The 19,881-nt window shown below is 44.6% G+C and overlaps 1 protein-coding gene and 1 pseudogene across 3 annotated transcripts in view; both read right to left on the minus strand.

Moving 5' to 3' along the window:
• The window catches only part of LOC125086968 (ATP-sensitive inward rectifier potassium channel 12-like), an 874,374-nt gene that overhangs the window by 780,788 nt on the left and 73,705 nt on the right, over nt 1-19,881 (minus strand). The window lies entirely within an intron of this gene.
• Nucleotides 1-19,881, minus strand: part of LOC125086971 (cilia- and flagella-associated protein 251-like) — a 39,830-nt pseudogene that overhangs the window by 19,732 nt on the left and 217 nt on the right.

Consider the following 19,881-nt stretch of genomic DNA (forward strand, 5'->3'; position numbering starts at 1 on the left):
GCCGAGTGATATGGAGCACTTTTTCATGTGTCTGTTGGCCATCTGGATGTCTTCTTTGCAGAAATGTCTGTTCATGTCCTCTGCCCATTTCTTGATTGGATTATTTGTTCTTTGGGTGTTGAGTTTGCTAAGTTCTTTATAGATTTTGGACACTAGCCCTTTATCTGATATGTCATTTGCAAATATCTTCTCCCATTCTGTCAGTTGTCTTTTGGTTTTGTTCACTGTTTCCTTTGCTGTGCAAAAGCTTTTGATCTTGATAAAATCCCAAAAGTTCATTTTTGCCCTTTCTTCCCTTGCCTTTGGTGATGTTCCTAGGAAGATGTTGCTGCGGCTGGGGTCGAAGAGGTTGCTGCCTGTGTTCTCCTCGAGGATTTTGATGGATTCCTTTCTCACATTGAGATCCTTCATCCATTTTGAAGTCTATTTTCGTGTGTGGTGTAAGGAAATGATCCAATTTCATTTTTCTGCATGTGGCTGTCCAATTTTCCCAACACCATTTATTGAAGAGGCTGTCTTTGTTCCATTGGACATTCTTTCCTGCTTTGTCGAAGATGAGTTGACCATAGAGTTGAGGGTCTATTTCTGGGCTCTCTATTCTGTTCCATTGATCTATGTGTCTGTTTTTGTGCCAGTACCATGCTGTCTTGATGATGACAGCTTTGTAATAGAGCTTGAAGTCCGGAATTGTGATGCCACCAACTTTGGCTTTCTTTTTCAATATTCCTTTGGCTATTCGAGGTCTTTTCTGGTTCCATATAAATTTTAGGATTATTTGTTCCATTTCTTTGAAAAAAATGGATGGTACTTTGATAGGAGTTGCATTAAATGTGTAGATTGCTTTAGGTAGCATAGACATTTTCACAATATTTATTCTTCCAATCCAGGAGCATGGAACATTTTTCCATTTCTTTGTGTCTTCCTCAATTTCTTTCATGAGTACTTTATAGTTTTCTGAGTATAGATTCTTAGTCTCTTTGGTTAGGTTTATTCCTAGGTATCTTATAGTTTTGGGTGCAATTGTAAATGGGATGGACTCCTTAATTTCTCTTTCTTCTGTCTTGTTGTTGGTGTAGAGAAATGCAACTGATTTCTGTGCATTGATTTTATATCCTGACACTTTACTGAATTCCTGTACAAGTTCTAGCAGTTTTGGAGTGGAGTCTTTTGGGTTTTCCACATAGAGTATCATATCATCTGCGAAGAGTGATAGTTTGACTTCTTCTTTGCCGATTTGGATGCCTTTAATTTCCTTTTGTTGTCTGATTGCTGAGGCTAGGACTTCAGGTACTATGTTGAATAGCAGTGGTGATAACGGACATCCCTGCCGTGTTCCTGACCTTAGCGGAAAAGCTTTCAGTTTTTCTCCATTGAGAATGATATTTGCGGTGGGTTTTTCATAGATGGCTTTGATAATATTGAGGTATGTGCCGTCTATCCCTACACTTTGAAGAGTTTTGATCAGGAAGGGATGCTGTACTTTGTCAAATGCTTTTTCAGCATCTATGGAGAGGATCATATGGTTCTTGTTCTTTCTTTTATTAATGTGTTGTATCACATTGATTGATTTGCGGATGTTGAACCAGCCTTGCAGCCCTGGAATAAATCCCACTTGGTCGTGGTGAATAATCCTTTTAACGTACTGTTGAATCCTATTGGCTAGTATTTTGGCGAGAATTTTTGCATCTGTGTTCATCAAGGATATTGGTCTGTAGTTCTCTTTTTTATTGGGATCCTTGTCTGGTTTTGGGATCAAGGTGATGCTGGCCTCATAAAATGAGTTTGGAAGTTTTCCTTCTATTTCTATTTTTTGGAACAGTTTCAGGAGAATAGGAATTAGTTCTTCTTTAAATGTTTGGTAGAATTCCCCCGGGAAGCCGTCTGGCCCTGGGCTTTTGTTTGTTTGGAGATTTTTGATGACTGTTTCAATCTCCTTACTGGTTATGGGTCTGTTGAGGCTTTCTATTTCTTCCTGGTTCAGTTGTGGTAGTTTATATGTCTCTAGGAATGCATCCATTTCTTCCAGATTGTCAAATTGTTGGCGTAGAGTTGCTCATAGTATGTTCTTATAATTGTCTGTATTTCTTTGGTGTTCGTTGTGATCTCTCCTCTTTCATTCATGATTTTATTTATTTGGGTCCTCTCTCTTTTCTTTTTGATAAGTCTGGCCAGGGGTTTATCAATCTTATTAATTCTTTCAGCTCCTAGTTTCGTTGATTTGTTCTATTGTTTTTTTGGTTTCTATTTCATTGATTTCTGCTCTGATCTTTATGATTTCTCTTCTCCTGCTGGGTTTAGGGTTTCTTTCTTGTTCTTTCTCCAGCTCCTTGAGGTGTAGGGTTAGGTTGTGTACCTGAGACCTTTCTTGTTTCTTGAGAAAGGCTTGTACCGCTATCTATTTTCCTCTCAGGACTGCCTTTGTTGTGTCCCACAGATTCTGAACCGTTGTGTTTTCATTATCATTTGTTTCCATGAATTTTTTCAATTCTTCTTTAATTTCCTGGTTGACTCATTCATTCTTTAGAAGGGTGCTGTTTAGTCTCCATGTATTTGGGTTCTTTCCAAATTTCCTCTTGTGATTGAGTTCTAGCTTTAGAGCATTGTGGTCTGAAAATATGCAGGGAATGATCCCAATCTTTTGATACCGGTTGAGACTTGATTTAGGACCAAGAATGTGATCTATTCTGGAGAGTGTTCCATGTGCACTAGAGAAGAATGTGTATTCTGTTGCTTTGGGATGAAATGTTCTGAATAGATCTGTGATGTCCATCTGGTCCAGTGTGTCATTTAAGGCCTTGATTTCCTTGTTGATCTTTTGCTTGGATGATCTGTCCATTTCAGTGAGGGGAGTGTTAAAATCCCCTACTATTATTGTATTCTTGTCGATGTGTTTCTTTGATTTTGTTATTAATTGGTTTATATAGTTGGCTGCTCCCACGTTAGGGGCATAGATATTTAAAATTGTTAGATCTTCTTGTTGGACAGTTCCTTTGAGTATGATATAGTGTCCTTCCTCATCTCTTATTATAGTCTTTGGCTTAAAATCTAATTGATCTGATATAAGGATTGCCACTCCTGCTTTCTTCTGATGTCCATTAGCATGGTAAATTCTTTTCCACCCCCTCACTTTAAACCTGGAGGTGTCTTCGGGTTTAAGATGAGTTTCTTGTAGGCAACATATAGATGGGTTTTGTTTTTTTATCCATTCTGATACCCTGTGTCTTTTGATTGGGGCATTTAGCCCATTAACATTCAGGGTAAGTATTGAGAGATATGAATTTAGTGCCATCGTATTGCCTGTAAGGTGACTGTTATTGTATATTGTCTCTGTTTCTTTCTGATCTACTACTTTGAGGGTCTCTCTTTGCTTAGAGGACCCCTTTCAATATTTCCTGTAGAGCTGGTTTGGTATTTGCAAATTCTTTCAGTTTTTGTTTGTCCTGGAAGCTTTTAATCTCTCCTTCTATTTTCAATGATAGCCTAGCTGGATATAGTATTCTTGGCTGCATGTTTTTCTCATTTAGTACTCTGAATATATCATGCCAGCTCTTTCTGGCCTGCCAGGTCTCTGTGGATAAGTCTGCTGCCAATCTAATATTTTTACCATTGTACGTTACAGACTTCTTTTCCCGGGCTGCCTTCAGGATCTTTTCTTTGTCACTAAGACTTGTCAATTTTACTATTAGGTGACGGGGTGTGGAACTATTCTTATTGATTTTGAGGGGGGTTCTCTGAACCTCCTGAATTTTGATGCTTGTTCCCTTTGCCATATTGGGGAAATTCTCTCCAATAATTCTCTCCAATATACCTTCTGCTCCCCTCTCTGTTTCCTCTTCTTCTGGAATCCCAATTATTCTAATGTTGTTTCGTCTTATGGTGTCACTTATCTCTCGAATTCTCCCCTCGTGGTCCAGTAGCTGTTTGTCCCTCTTTTGCTCAGCTTCTTTATTCTCTGTCATTTGGTCTTCTATATCGCTAATTCTTTCTTCTGCCTCATTTATCCTAGCAGTGAGAGCCTCCATTTTTTATTGCACCTCATTAATAGCTTTTTTTATTTCAACTTGGTTCGATTTTAGTTCTTTTATTTCTCCAGAAAGGGCTTTTATATCTCCCGAGAGGGTTGCTTTAATATCTTCCATGCCTTTTTCAAGCCCGGCTAGAACCTTGAGAATCGTCATTCTGAACTCTATATCTGACATATTACCAATGTCTGTATTGATTAGGTCCCTAGCCTTTGGTACTGCCTCTTGTTCTTTTTTTTGTTGTGAATTTTTCTGCCTTGTCATTTTGTCCAGATAAGAGTTTATGAAGGAGCAAGTAAAATACTAAAAGTGTGGCAACAACCCCAAGAAAATATGCTTTAGCCAAACCAGAAGAGATCCCGAATTGTGAGGGGGGAGAAAGGGGATAAAAAGGGGTTCAGAAAGAAAGAAAAAAAAAAAGAAGAAGAAGAAACTATTAAAAAAAAAGAAAGCCGGTAAAGAAAAAATATAAAAAGAGGAAAAAATATATATATATATTAGATAAACTATTTAAAAAACGTTAAAAAAAGAAAACGGTAAAAGTTAAAAAAAATTTAGCAGAAGAAGAGAAAAAGAAAAAAAAATTGAAAAAGAAAAAAAAATTAAATTAACTGCAAGGCTAAAAAATCATGGGGAGAAAGCCATGAGTTCCGTGCTTTGCTTCTTCTCCTCTGGAATTCCGCCGCTCTCCTTGGTAGGTGAACTTGGTCCTGGCTGGGTTTCCCGTTGATTTTCTGGGGGAGGGGCCTGTTGTAGTGATTCTCAAGCGTCTTTGCCCCAGGCGGAGTTGCACCGCCCTTACCCGGGGCCGCGCTGAGTAATCCGCTCGGGTTTGCTTTCGGGAGCTTTTGTTCCCTGAGCGCTTTCCGTAGAGTTCCGGAGGACGGGAATAAAGATGGCGGCCTCCCGGTCTCCGGCCTGGAGGAGCCGAGAGCCCAGGGCCCCACTCCTCAGTGCGCCCTCAGAGAACAGCGCCCAATGACTCCCGCCACCCTGGCCTCCGGCCACGCTCTGAGCTGACCAAGCCTGCGACCGGTTCAAGGCAACCCCGAGCTGAGAGTCACTCCTCGGCTCTGTCTCTGTAGCCGGCTTCCCCGTTCTAATACCGGTAAGCTCTGCGACACTCAGACACCCCCGATCCTTCTGCGACCCTGCGGGACCTGAGGCCGCGCTGACCCCGCCTGGGCTTCACCCCAGTTAAGCCTCTGGAGCGATGTCCCTCAGCGGAACACACTTTTAAAAGTCCTGATTTTGCTCCGTTTGTCCGCCGCTCGCCGGGAGCCGGCCCCTCCCCCCGCGGTCTATCTTCCCGTCGCTTTGGATTCACTTCTCCGCCAGTCCTACCTTGTAGAAAGTGGTTGATTTTCTGTTTCTGGAATTGCTGTTCTTCTTCTCTTCAATCTCCCGTTGGATTTGTAGGTGTTTGCAATCTTTAGATAAGCTATTTAGCTGTTCTCCCGCTACCCGAAGTAGTCTCAGCCTGCTACTTCTCCGCCATCTTGACCTCCTCAATCTGTTTTTTGTTTTTTTTTACAAGCACTAGTGTACCATAACTGAATGCCAGCAACCCAAAGTAGGTTTGGACCTGGGCTCGGTGTGACTGTAAACATAGCTTTGCACACTCAAACTGAGCTCACCTGAACCCCATACTCTTTGAGGAGGTTGAGGGTACATGCTGGCATTCCCATGGCTAAGGTCCACCTCCAGATGCAAACTTCCTGTGAGTGACAGCAGATGGAGGAGAATGAGAATGTTCCTGAAGGCTGCTGACAAACCCGACACCTCTCGTGGTAGCTATGTAACTTTGGCTCGGGAACATGGCACCTTGAGCTAAACCCCAGGAAGAGAACCCCCAACAAGGGGCCATGGGGTCCGGTCCTTCCCTGAGAGCATCACATCACCACGTGGCCTGAGCAGAGCTGCTCACCAGGACCCACTTGACAGGCCAGCCAGCCCACCGAGGCCGCCTCCACGTGCCCCATACCTGGATTTCAGCATCGGAGATGGTTGCCAAATATTTGGCATCCCGGGTGATGGCTATGGCCCCGATGCCATTGCCTTCTGGGCAGCTGTCAAATATTGTGTGCACAGGAATGCTGCAAAACAGGACCAGGGAACTCCCATTTGCAGAGGTCTGCCTTGCTCCCCGGAGGGACTCGCTTCAAAAGCGATGGAGGAAACAAATGTGGTCCATCCATACAACAGACTGCGATGCAGCTATACAAAGGAAGGAAGCACGACCCCTGCTGTATCAGGGGTGGACCCCCAAAACATCACATGAAGTAGAGAAGCCTGACACAGAGACCACACGTTGTTCGAGCTCATTGATATCAAGTGTCCAGAATTAGAAAATCCACAGGGATGGACTGGCATGTCAGTGGCTGTCAGGGGGAATGGGAGGGATTACTGATGGCTTTAGGTTTTCCTTTTGGGGTTTTAGAACTAGGGGCACCCAGCGGGCTCCGCTGGCGGAGCATGTGACTCCTGACCTCGGGTTTGTGGGTTCCAGCCCCACGTTGGGCATAGAGATGACTTTAAAACAGCAGTTGGAACTAGATACAAGCGGTAATGGCACAACATTGTAAACACATTCAATACCACTGAATCGCAGACTTCACAATGGCGAATTTTACCTTATGTGAATTTTACCTCATTTAAAAAAATAATAAAACTAACTCAGCATTATGAAAACGTGCTATTTGTTCTCTTCATGAAGTCGACTCTCACCCACTATTGAATGCTGATTCTGTGCCAGGCATGAAGGACGGAAATAAGGAAAAAAAGATGCCTAGGACAATACCCCAGCTCTCGGGAAAACGAGCACCTCCCGCCTAAGTGGGAATGAAAATAAGCTCAGGCTTTCTAGACAGCAACTTAGCTGCATCTGTCAAAATTTTAAATGCACACACCCTAGGACTCAACAATTCCTCTTCTACAGATTTTTTCCCAGAAAAATAATAGCGAAATTAAACAGCGATAAATATAAAATCATGTTCAAAATGGCACTGCTTTAATGGCAAAAAAGTCTCAAAACACAAATATCCACGGATCCACATTATGACATAACCATATAATGAAAAACTAGGCTACTTGCAAAAAGATTGAGGCAGGGGCACCTGGGTGGCTCAGTTGGTTAAGGGGCTGCCTCCAGCTCAGGTCCTGGGATCAAGTCCTCTATCAGGCTCCCTGCTCAGTGGAGAGCATGCTTCTCCCTCTCCCTCTGCCTGTGGCTCTGCCTACTTATTCTCTCTCTCTCTCTCTCTCTCTCTCTCTCTGCAAAATAACTAAATAAAATCATTTAAAAGAAAAAAAAATGAGGCTGATGTGGGAAGGTGACCAAAATTTTGTGAAAAAAGCAAATTGCCAAACAGTGTAGTTAGCTTCATCCTGCATGAGGGAGAGAGAGCGCACACATTTCTGCGCACAGAACAGTCTAGAGGAACAGATTCTAAACTAAACAAGGGTGACTCTGGACATGTGTCTGGGTAAGGAAGGACTCACTTTTCCTTCCCTCATTCACTACTATACCGTGTCACTGGCAAGACTGTAGAACCCTAAGAAGCAGGAAAAACCTTGTCACATGCAGAATTAAATGAGATACTTAAATATCTAAGCGAGCCAGAGAAACACAACAGAAGCAAGGCTGTGAGTGATGTGAGTGGGCGGCAGCACGGGTCGGGGGAGTGAAGGCCGGTGGTAGGATGTCCTGATTGAGGACCACGGGCTGGTGGTTCCCCATTGTTTTTCATTACAGAGCCCTTGTTCCAGGAAATATCAGCAGGCCTCGTAGGTCACTCCAGTGCCCCAACTGGCTGGGACCAAGTCTGTGCCTCAGCTGAGGACCTGGCTGGTTCTCTGTCACCGGAGAAGACTTCATCCCCCTGGGAACTAGCCGCCAAAATCATTTGAGAGAAGGCAGTCCTAACATTGCTGTGAATGCCACAGTGATGTCCTTAGTGGGGAAAAGCATCTTATCCCTGTGGTTTCCAGAATTAAACAGAGAACCAGTGATGTCAGCTGGGCCTGTTTTGTAAACATAATGATGGGAAGAGAATCTGTTTATTTTGCTTAGGATTAGGTGATGTTTACAAGAATTTAACATATCAGAGCCTCTGATGGATCAAATTTGTGACTCTAATTTAAAGCCCGTCATTGATTCAGACTTGTGATTTTACATTCAAATCACACTGGTTTATAAACAATATTAGAATACTTATGAGTATTTAAGATTTGCCATAGTTATGTCTAATTTATTAGATTTTACAAGAATTCCCTACGTACAGGTGAAGGGTTTATCTTTTAATCAGACTACTAAAGAACTTAGAGATAAAACCAAATATATTCAATTTCTAAGTGCAGCTTAAAAATGTTTAAAAGGAATTAATAATCAAATTTGTGAGTTGGGTCAAAATTAATCAAAACCCCCTTAAAGGCAATTGTAAAAATCTGCTAGATTTATAAAAGGAGTAAGATTTATACGTTGAATAAAAAGCTTAAGGAAAACTATGGTTCTTAGTTTATAACTTTAATAAAGTGAATATTAATTCTAAAACCAAGTAACCTTTTCTGGGTCCCAAAGTCATCATTTACTATATCATAAAACTCGTATTGACATATTGAATTGTTAACCACAGATACACTTACTTTGCAATTAAAAAGAAAAAAGAAGAAAAAAATCACTGCCAGAGTCACCCCTAGTCTAGTCGGGGAGACAGCTTTATAAGCAAGAGAAAAGCAAAGAAGGGCGCTTGTGTGGCTCAGTCACTTAAGCCGTCAGCTACGGTCGTGATCCCAGCATCCTGGGATCAAGCTCCACATCAGGCTCCCTGCTTGGCAGGGAGTCTACTTCCTCCTCTCTCTCTCTCTGGCTGCCTCTCTGCCTACTTGTGCTCTCTATTTTGTCAAATAAATAAATAAAATCTTAGAAAAAAAGAAAAGAAAAGAAAAAAGCAAAGAATAAAGCCTTTTTAAGGGGCCAGCTGTGCCTGGGGAAGGGGAGCTATTGGCAACAGTTTCAGAGAAGAGACACACGTGACTGGCCCACCCTTCCTCCTGTGGACTCTGTCAAGGGATAGAACAACTTTCCCTCATGTATAAGTCGGATATCCCACTACCGGCAGCTGGAAGCATGTGACAGTCACAGGTGACAGCCAGGCACATGGAAGGGGAATTCCACTTTCTGGGGAAGAGTTCCCATGACTAGGATGCAAGATGCGTTTTTCCCTCTATCTCAGGCTGGGTCGGCAAGAGGCAGCCTCTGAAGGGTGTTCAGCAGGGGAGTAACACAAACAGATTTTGCCTTTGGGAAAAGATCACACTCAAAATGCTGTGGAAAACAACCACACGATGCTACACGCTCATGTCCATGTATCTGTATTGAGGACAATAGCAAATGTTCTGGAAGGAAACACACCAAATTGACTACCTCCAGGAAGAGGGCGAAGATTGGAGATGGTGGCCAAAGGAGACCTTAGCTCTCAATTAAAAGATAATTAAAAATCAACGGATGAGTAGATAAGCAGAATCAGTTTATCCATGTGATAGAATCTTGAAAACAAAGGAAGCACTGACTGATGCCACAGCACGGGAGAACTCTGAAAACGTTATGCTGAGAGAAAAACCAGACATAAAAAGCCACATATGATTCATGGACATAAAATGATGACAGGCAAACCTATAGAGACAGAAAGTTGATGAGGGGCTGAGAGGAAGGAGAATGGGGAGCTCACTGTCACAGAGTTTCTGTTTGGGGTGATGAAAATGTTCCGGAAATAGTGCCGATGGTCTCACAACATTGTGAATGTAATTAATGCCACCAAATTAGACATTTAAAAATCATAATTTGGGGCACCTGGGTGGCTTAGTGGGTTAAAGCCTCTGACTCTAGCAGATAATAAAATCTTTAAATTAAAAAATATATATTTTTACAATGGGGCGCCTGGGTGTCTCAGTTGGTAGAGCAGCTGGCTCTTAGTTTCGGTGCAGGTCATGATCTCAGGGTCCTGGGATCGAGCCCCATGTTGGGCTCTGCACTCAGCGAGGAGTCTGCTTGAGGATTCTCCCTCCCTCTCCCTCTGCCCTTCCCCCACTCGCACTCTCTTGCTCTAATATAAATAATAAAGAAATCTTTTCTAAAAATATTAATTTTTATTATGGTCAATTTCATGTTATGTGTATTCTAAATCACCATCCTGGAGGCTGGGTTGCAGAGTGAAGCTGCAGAGGAGGAGGCTGGCCAGGCAGGAGTGGGTGGGCAGGGGCAGCAGAGGTGTGTTTAGAAGGCCTCTGGGAGGAGATGCAACAGGGCTTGGGGACATTTTAGCAGGAGATATCCACAGGACATCCAGGTGGAATGTTCTCCAGCCACTTCCTCATCCATGAAAAGAGGAATTATGAGGTGGTTAGGGAGATGAAGATGGTGTGGTTACCACCCCAGGTCTGCTCCCTCCTGACTGGAGAAAAGGACCAACCGCATCCTCCTCACCATCTTGGGCCAGAGGAAGCAAAGTCTCAGAAGGCATATGAAAACCAAGAGGACGTGGTATCAGAGAAGCCAAGGAAATGACAAGTGTCAAATGCCACTGAGATGTCTAGTAAGATGAGGACCAGGATTAAGTAACAGGACCCTAGGACATCACCAGTCACCTGGGGGACCTGTATCTTAGAATATTCAACCTAACTTTCCAGAACACCCAAGAGCTTTAAACAACTTCTTCCTAATCATCCCCAACTGGACTCATCCATCCCCATGTCACCACCCCCACAACTCAACCAGGGCCTTACAATCTTATCAATTAATCTAGCACTGCACTCTGCCTCTAGGACCAGGAATGAAGAAAGAAAACACACATGAACACCTATCATGGGCCATGTACTGTGCGCTACTGGTCTTCATGACAGACCTGTAAGGTAAGTACAGTGTGTTGAGGGCCTCCTCAGAAGTCAGGTCCACCCAGAGACTCAGGATGTGAGCATATAATGCTCACAGGGTCCTTGAGATGTATTAGTTCAGACGAGGGTGGATTAGGATGGATCCTAAAACCAATGACTGCTGAACTCATAGAAGTGCAGACACAAAGAGACACACAGGGGACAAGGCCATGTGAAGACAGAGGCAGAGATTAGAGTGATTAGTCTGCCAGCCAAGGAACACCCAGGACTGCCAGCCACCACCAGCAGCTGGGAGAGAGGCCTGGAGCAGGTTCTCCCTCAGAGCCCCAGAAGGAACCACCCCTTTGGGCACCCTAATTTCAGACTTCCAGCCTCATGAACTGTGAGGGAATAACTTTCTGTTATTTTAATCTCCTTGGCATGTGGTAATTTCTTATTTTTTTTTTTAAGATTTTGTTTATTTGATGGACAGAGATCACACAAGTAGGCAGAGAGGCAGGCAGAGAGAGAGGAAAGCAGGATTCCTGCTGAGCAGAGAGCCTCATGCAGGGCTCGATCCCAGGACTCTAGGGTCATGACCTGAGCTGAAGGCAGAGGCCTAACCTGCTCAGCCACCCAGGCACCCCAGCATGTGGTAATTTCTTAGAGCAGCCCAAGGAAACTAAAATAGTGGGTATGATCAGCCTCTTTTTTTTTTTTTTTTTTTTTTTTTTTTTTTTGTAGATGGGGAAAATCACTTCACTTCTCTAGGCCTCCAAGCTGGGTTAGTGTTAACCTCCCTCATCTACTCTGGGACATCGCCAAACCAAGTTTCTCGGCCTAAAGAACCAAGAATTGTAACTGGGGAAATTCACGAGGTAATGTCACTCGACCGGGCCGCAAGGCAACAGGATGGCCAGCCTCCCCAGGCCGCTTCACCCTCACCCGGCATCCCACCACTGGCTTCTGCATGGCCGGACCGGCATTTCTCATTGGTTGCAGATACTCTGCTACGCTGAGTAGGGAAAAACATGCCCACACCACGCCTACCCTGTGAAGGAGTCCCATATGATTATCAGGCAGTCGGGCCCTGTGTCAGCGCGGCAATCCACCGCCTGTCTTCCCTGATGCAGAGGCAGGAGATCACGTTGGCGAGGCCCTGCAGAAATGCAGAGAAAATGCTCTGAAACATTCATGATGGCCAGAGAGGCTGAGCCCCACAGAGAGAACTAAGCTCCCCTTCCAGGTTCACTAGGCTGAAAAGTCCACTCCTATGGCCTTTCCCCGGCATTTCACCATAGCCAGTGGTTTTCTGATTTTCTCTCCCTCAAACCCCTAAAGGGTAAGCCACCCTACCCAACAAGGACAGGGGCTCCCTACAGATGTAGGCATGTGCCCAACTCTGAACCCAGGTGGGGAATAGATGTTGGGGTTCTGCCTCACCTCCAGCCCCCTTGAAGTCCTGCTGGCCTCCTCTCCCTTCAACAGTGTCCACTCAGGCCACTGAGCAGATCTGGAGCAAAAGCCTGTCCGCTGGTCTCCCTGCTTTCATTCCCATCCCCCCACAATCCTTTCCCAGTAACTCAGGAACCTTCTGGAAACAAACAAGATGCTAGTGCTCCCTGCCAGGAAATAGCCCATTTCCTCCCTCCTTCCTCTCCCCTTGCTCACTCCATGTCAGTCATACCAGCCTTCTTTCTGGGCCCCTTGGGCAGGCCTGCAAACCTGGAGCTCCCTGGGTCTGGACTGCTCCTCCCCAAACTGCCCCTGGTTGGTTCATTCTTCTCAGTCAGTCAGATCTCGGCACAAAGGGCATGTTTGCAGCGCAACCAACTGGAGGGCCATCTCTCATTCCTGCTCTCTCCTGCAGCAGCCCACATTTCCTTTGGAGTGCTTGTTGTAATTCGTAATTGTGTATTTATGAGACTATAACCTCCATGGGGGGGGGGGGGCGCTAGATCTGTTTTGTTCATGACTACAGACCCAGAGTCTGAAACAAAGAGGCTCTGATAAATACCTATGGAATAAATGAATGAATGAATGGATGGATGGTCAAGTCCACTCCCAGCCACCTGACTCTGCAGGAGGCTGGACAGCTGCCTGGCATGGTCCCTATTTCTCAGCCCATCTGCCTGCTGCTCCTTCCTCGCTTTGCAGACACAAACTACCCCCTCTCCCTCCCATCAGCATTGTGCTCAGTGCTGCACATTCAACTAAGCTCCAAGAAGGGCTGTTTGCTGGGCTTGTGTGTTTCTGGACATCTAGAGAGCAAATTCTGCTCCTACATGGCATGGATCCCTGAGTACAGACTAGGCTTTCGGGAAACCCCCTGTGATGTTTTTGACCTAGGCATTGACTTAAGGAAGGTCCTTATTAAAATATATGTCTGGGGGTTCTTGGATGGCTCAGTCAGTTAAGCATCTGCCCTCAGCTAAGGCTTTGATCTCAGAGTCCTGGGATCCAGCCCCACATCAGGCTCCCTGCTGAGCAGGGGAGTCTGCTTCTCCCTATTGCTCTCTCTTGCTTGCTCTCTCAAAAATAATAAATAAATTAAATAAAATAAAATCTTAAAAAGCAACAACAAAAACTTGCATACCTGAAGATGGTGCTGAGTATTCTTGAAGACATCGTAGATGACCGCAGTATGAGCACAGACGTACCAAAGAACTCACTGGTTTTCATCTCGAATGTAGGAAACAGGAAGAGAACTGTTCCATCCAAAAGACCAAGTCATGGTCTGGAAGAAAAAGGCAAGACCAACAAGACCCTGAGTGCACCGAGCCCAGAACTGTGATGCCAGAGACCCCTGATACAGTCTCTGGAGGGGAAGGATTTCACATCATTGGTCCAAAGTGAGGGAAATCACTTTAAGAACGTCCTCAGCTGCATGCTAGGGCATGGAGGACCCTCGAATCCATGACGCTGAGTGAAAGGGGCCACACACAGTGCAGGGTCAGTCCTATCCAAAGAGATGGAAAGGAGCCCAGTGGCTGCTGGGCCCTTGGGAAGGTGGTCGAGGAGTGATGGCTAGGGGATGTGGATTTCTTTTGTGGGGGATGACAATGTTCTGGAATTAAACAGTGGTGACAGCTGCACAACCTTGTGAACATGCTAAAAAGTAATGGATGGTACGCTTTAAAGGGGTCAATTTTATGAGGATGTGGAGAAATTGGAACTAATGGGCACTCATGGAGGGAATGTGAAATCGTGCAGCTGCTGTGGAAAACCCCAAGGAGAACTCTCTAAACACTGAAAGCAGAGTTAGCGTATCATGCAGCAATGACACTTCTGGATACCTAGCTCAAAGAACTGGAAGCAGGGTCTCAAAGACACATTCACACGCCCATGTTTAGAGCAGCATACTTCACAGAAACCAGAAGGTAAAAGGAAGCCAAGTGTCCCATGACAGATGGAGGGATGAACGACATATGAGTGCTGTTCAGGCTTCCACAGGAAGGAGATCCGACACTCTACAACGTGGATGGGCCTTGGGAACATCACGTAAGTGAAATCCACCGGTCACAGAAAGACAAATACGGTAGGATTCCACGGACATGGTCCCAAGAAGAGTCAGATCCATAGAGACAGAAAGTGGAATGGTGGTTGCCAGGGGCAGGGCTGGGGAAGGGGGAGTTGTTCAATGGGTAGTTCAATGGGTAGGGAGTTTCTGTTTCACGAGATGAGTTCCAGGTGTTGGTTGCACCACAGTGTGAATGTACCTTCTACGATGTTGTATACTTCAAAATGGTTAAGATGGTAAAATTTAGGAGTGCCTAGTGGCACAGCTGGGTCAGCAACTGACTCTTGGCTTTGGCTCAGGTCGTGATCTCAGGGTTGTGGCATCCAGCCCAACATCGGGCTCCAGGAATAGTCTGCTTAAGACTCTCCTCTGCCCTTCCCCACCCCCTCTCTCTTTCAAATGAATAAATAAATATTTAAAAGAAAGATCAGGGGCGCCTGGATGGCTCAGTCATTGGGTGTCTGCCTTCAGCTCAGGTCATGATCCCAGGATCCTGGGATCGACCCCCCCTGCCAGGCTCCCTGCTCCTTGGGAAGCCTGCTTCTCCCTCTCCCACTCCCCTTGCTTATGTTCCCTCTCTCTCTGCCAAATATATAAATAAAAAAAATTTTTAAAGATGCTAAATTTTACTTTATGTGTATTTTACCACAATTTTAAATTTTAAGAAGGTAAATTTAATGGCATGTGTATTCTACCTTGCTTAAAAAAGAAAGTCAACAGTAAACACAAAGAACGTCCAATCCTCCTAATCCCCAGAACTTAGACTGCTCAGTACCTGACACATAGTGAGCACTTAATATTGTGAAATTCAATTTACTTCATGAAAATATATGGAAGGGGGAAGTTACAGTATAGTCACTGAGGAACTTCATAAGAAAGGCAATGATTCAGCTGGGAATATTTGTATTTGGTCCTCATATACCATTTCCCCTGGAAGAATAAAGCACGAAGAGACAAAATTCCCTAAGCATGATTAAAAATTCCATATTCCCAGGAATAAATCCAAGATAAAAATTTTCTGAAATGAAAAATTTGAGGTATTATAAATCTATTACTTTTAATTTAATAGTAGTTTACTTATGCATATTTTTGTGTGCAAAGTCTTTTATAAAAATCATGGAAGTGATTAAAACAGTTTATAAAAACTGTGGATTCATACAAAAGAGTATTATTCAGAAATAAAAAGTAATGAACTAGCAAGCCAGGAAAAGACATGGAGAAATCTTAAATGCATTTTGCTAAGTGAAAGGAGCCAACCTAAGGAGACTTCACAGTGGGGACACCTGGGTGGCTCAGTTGGTTAAGTGTCTCCCTTTAGCTCAGGTCATGATCTCAGAGTCTTAGAATCGAGCCTTGCATTGGGCCCCCTACTCAGCCAGGAGTCTGCTTCTCTCTCTCTCTCTCTGCCCCTCCCCCAACATGTGTTTTCTCTCTCTCTCTCTCTCTCTCTGACAAATAAATAAATAAAATCTTTTTTTTTTTAAGGACTTCATATTGTATGATTCCAACTACATGATATTCTGGAAAAGCAAAACTATGAAGACAGGGGGAAAAATAAATGGTGGCCAGGGAGCAAGGCGGTGAAGGCAGGGATGGAGAGTGGGGCACGAGGGATTTGAAGGCAGTGACACAAGTCTGTAGGACACTACAATGTTGGATATACCTCATCATACCTTAGTCAAAGCCCAGAGAATGTCACACCACCAATTGTGAACACTAAAGTAAAATATGGACCCTAGTTAATAATAACAGTCAACATGGGCTCATCACCTCTAAGAAATGTCCCCAACTAATGAAGATATTAACAAAAGGGGAACCTGGTGGGGCGCACAAGGGAGTATACGGGAACTCTGTATTTTTCATTTCATTTGCTATCAATCTAAACTGCTCCAAAAAATAGACTTTTAGGGGCATGTGGCTGGCTCAGTCAGTAAAGCCTATGCCTCTTGATCTCGGCGTGTTCCAGGGAGCCTGCTTCCCCCTCTATCCCTGCCTGCCACTTTGCTTACTTGTGATCTCTCTCTCTCTCTGTCAAATAAATAAAATTTTAAAAAGAGAGAGAGAGAGAGAAAACCAATACAGGAACAGGAACAGAAAGGAATAGAAAGACGGTGTCCTCAAGGAGCTAAACAAATTTGCGGAGGGAGGTGGTCTAGAAGAGTTGAGTTCTACAGTGAGCCCAAGGCTAACAGGGGACACAAACCCCTGGCATGCAGGACACTTGCTCTCATTAGCGATATCCCCGGATGTCGTGCTAGCTGGCTAATCAAGCCAAAAGTCTTCACGGGCTCTAAAACTTGTTCTATCTTTCAGACTGGACAAGCCCAAGTTTTGACCTTGAATTCCACTGCTCAAAGTAAACCCAGTCTACAGAAACGAGGCTGTCATTTGTCTGCATCTCCCACTAGGAGTTTGCCATCATCCTCATCATCACTACCATCCTTGCCACCACCACCACTATCACCATCTAGATGTGAACACCCGTCCAGTGCTCACTATGTGTCACTTTACGTGCATCCGATCACTTACAAATCTTCCAAAGGCAGAATCTACAGGGAAAAAGGGAGGTGAATCCTAGGAAGCAATTTTCAGTGGCACATGGAGGAGGAAGGGAAAAACTCTCCTCCTCTTATTCTCTTGGTAAATGGTAATATTTGTGCGGCAAAGGCAGATGCCAGTCGACCCCCTGGTGCCTTTTTCAGTGGCTTTCACTTTCTCCATACCTTTTGCTTTCTGGTCCATCTCTGAATGTGCAGTTTTAGGAGGCCGTAATGGTTTTAGAAGCTTCTGAAGAGGTATCAAGCCATCTAAGGCAGAAGAGGTGAGGAGAGGAGGGAAAGGGGAAAGGAATGGAGGAGCAGAAGGAGGAAGTGAGAAAGAAGGGGAATGGGGAGGAGAGGGAGATTGTCCTTGAGTCTCCCACAAGAAAGGGCACCCTATGTAACAGACAAACCACGTCCAGAATTTCCTGCCTGGGGAGCAACACTGTCTGACCCAGATGTCAGGCCCAGAGGCAGCACTCCTGTCACACATGTCTCGCCAGAGCGCTGAACTGAACTTTAGAACATACGAGTCTATTATTAGTTCAAAAGGATATTTCTGGTGTTATTTTTTCTTCCGTATGCATAAAATCCCCTTATTTCACAGTGCTTTTAAAGCACTAGAGGACACTAAAAACCATGTTACACTCCCTTACCAAAGGATACACGTTGGCGCGGTCATCCTTTCAAAACAATATGTCCTCGCTGGTAGACACCAGTGATTTCTCCAGGATCTCTGCTTTGGACTGGAATTCTTCCTCTCCTTGCTCACTTAAGTCTGATCATCTTTTTTCCTTTCTCCTTTCCCGTCCCAGTTCATCCTGAGGCATCTGGTCGATTTTCTCCCCAAGCTCACTTGAGGGCTGTGTTTCAGGGAAACTAATCTCTGGTTCCTCGGAACCGCTTTGATCCAAATTAAGAAATTTTCCTTTTGAGCTCAAGTCTCTTAAAGGCTCATTTGTTTCCAAATGCTCTGATTCTAATGCATCCTTTGACTCGCCAAGAATTCTCTTAAAAAAGAAATAAAAGAAGATTGTGATTCCAAATACAGTGTATAGCTGCTTCATTCCTTCCTTTACTTTTCTTTCTGTTCCTACTCAGCCAGCCTTAGGGCTCACCTCACACTGGAACTATGAACTGTTTCAAAAAGGTACCTGGGGGGCGCCTGGCAGGCTCAGTTGGTTAAGTGTTTGCCTTTGGCTCACATAATGATCTTGGGGTCTAGGATGGAGTCCCACATTGGGCTGCCTCCTCAGTGGGGCGTCTGCTTCTCCCTCTCCTGCTCTCCCCCTGCTTGTGCGCTCGCTCTCTCACTCTCTCTGTCAAATAAATAAGTAAAATCGTAAAAATAATAATAATTTAAAAAATAAAAAGGAGCCTGGGACATTTTGTACTTAAATAACATGAATCATGCATGTGCCAGGTTTGTTCTTGGCCTCCAAGCAGAACCACACAGCAAAACCATTCTTCTAAGTGGCCCTGGTCATCTCCAAGGATGGGTGAGTCAGTCACTTCTCCTTGGACCACAGCTGAGTTCTCCTTCAGGGGGAGAGCCTACATTACTACAATCACTCTGACTCTGTTCTAAGACAAGTGCATTCTAACTAACCCCTAGGAACTCTTTCTGTCAGTTCCCCTGCACACCTCCTCCAGGAGGCCTTCCCTGACCATCCTCCTAGCTGGGCTAAGTGTCCTTGATTTTGTTTTTTAAATATCTCCCATGCATCACAAATCACTGCACTTAGGGTATTGTTTTATGGTGCTCAGGTATCAGTCTACCTCCCTACACACCCTAGAGCTCCTTAAGAGAATGGACTATATCTTGTTTGTATTATCCCCTGGCAAATGGTGAGCATTCCAGGATTCTGAATGAATGAATGAATGAATGAATAGATGAATGACTTAAAATTACTACTTACTAGGGAAGTTCCTGACATGACTGCCTGGGAATCAGTCAGTGTAAGTATCTCACCTGCACCTGACATTCTTCTTTGTGGAGTTTCCTTTAGAGAAATATTGACCATAACCATCAGCAGTTCACTCTGCTTCCCATTTTAATTTCCTAGTGCATGAGCCTATCAATGAACTGTGCAATACCAGCTCTGGTTCCTTTCCGGAATAAAAAGAATTTCATACTTCTGGGAAAGCCTGTACCTAATCGGAAGCATATTGATGCCAGGGCCTTTCAATTTTCCAGGAATAATGCTAGAGCTCTGTAACTCACTTTGTATATATTCATATTCCCACAGGCAAGCAAAATGATAACCCAGGCATTAACAACAATTCTCCTAATGTAAATAAGGAGAGAAGCAGTGGCTTAGTGGTTAAAAGCGTGGGCTTTGCAGTCAGCCTCTCCTAGCACCCAATCCTGGTTCCACCACTCACTTGCTCTGAGACCATGGGCAAGTCGCTGTTCCCTCAGAGTGCATATTTGCTCACAGGCAGGATAAAAGTGAGAACCCTAATTTCTGGGGTTGAGATGACCTATGTAAAATGTTCAGTGCAGCTGCCACAGAGGGCTTGAGGAAGGCAGCAATCGTTTACAAAGTTTAACAGCCTTCTACCATAGTCTCTCATTCATTTCTGCGGACAAACTGGAGTTTGAGGCTCTGGGAGTTGAAATAACTTAATGAGCTCACACCGCCGGAAAGAGGCAGACCTCTCTAATGCTCTGCTCCTTCAGGTGGAAAAAGCATTGCTAAGATTTCAAGCCCAGGGCCTTGAGTACAGGCCTGCTCCAACTGCAAACTTTGCCAGCGAATCTTGATGCGAGGGCCCAGGGGAGGGGAGGAAAGTGCAGGGGTCTGTGGGGGAGGGAAGGGGGACACAGAGGCACAGGTCCTTCCTCCAGCTTAGGTCTCTCTGAGGCTGACCTGGCCCCCAAGCATCCCCAACCCCCTGTGGGGCACCAGGCCCTCCCACACCAGGA

This window comes from Lutra lutra, chromosome 16 (genome assembly GCF_902655055.1).
Source record: "Lutra lutra chromosome 16, mLutLut1.2, whole genome shotgun sequence".
NCBI lineage: Eukaryota > Metazoa > Chordata > Mammalia > Carnivora > Mustelidae > Lutra > Lutra lutra.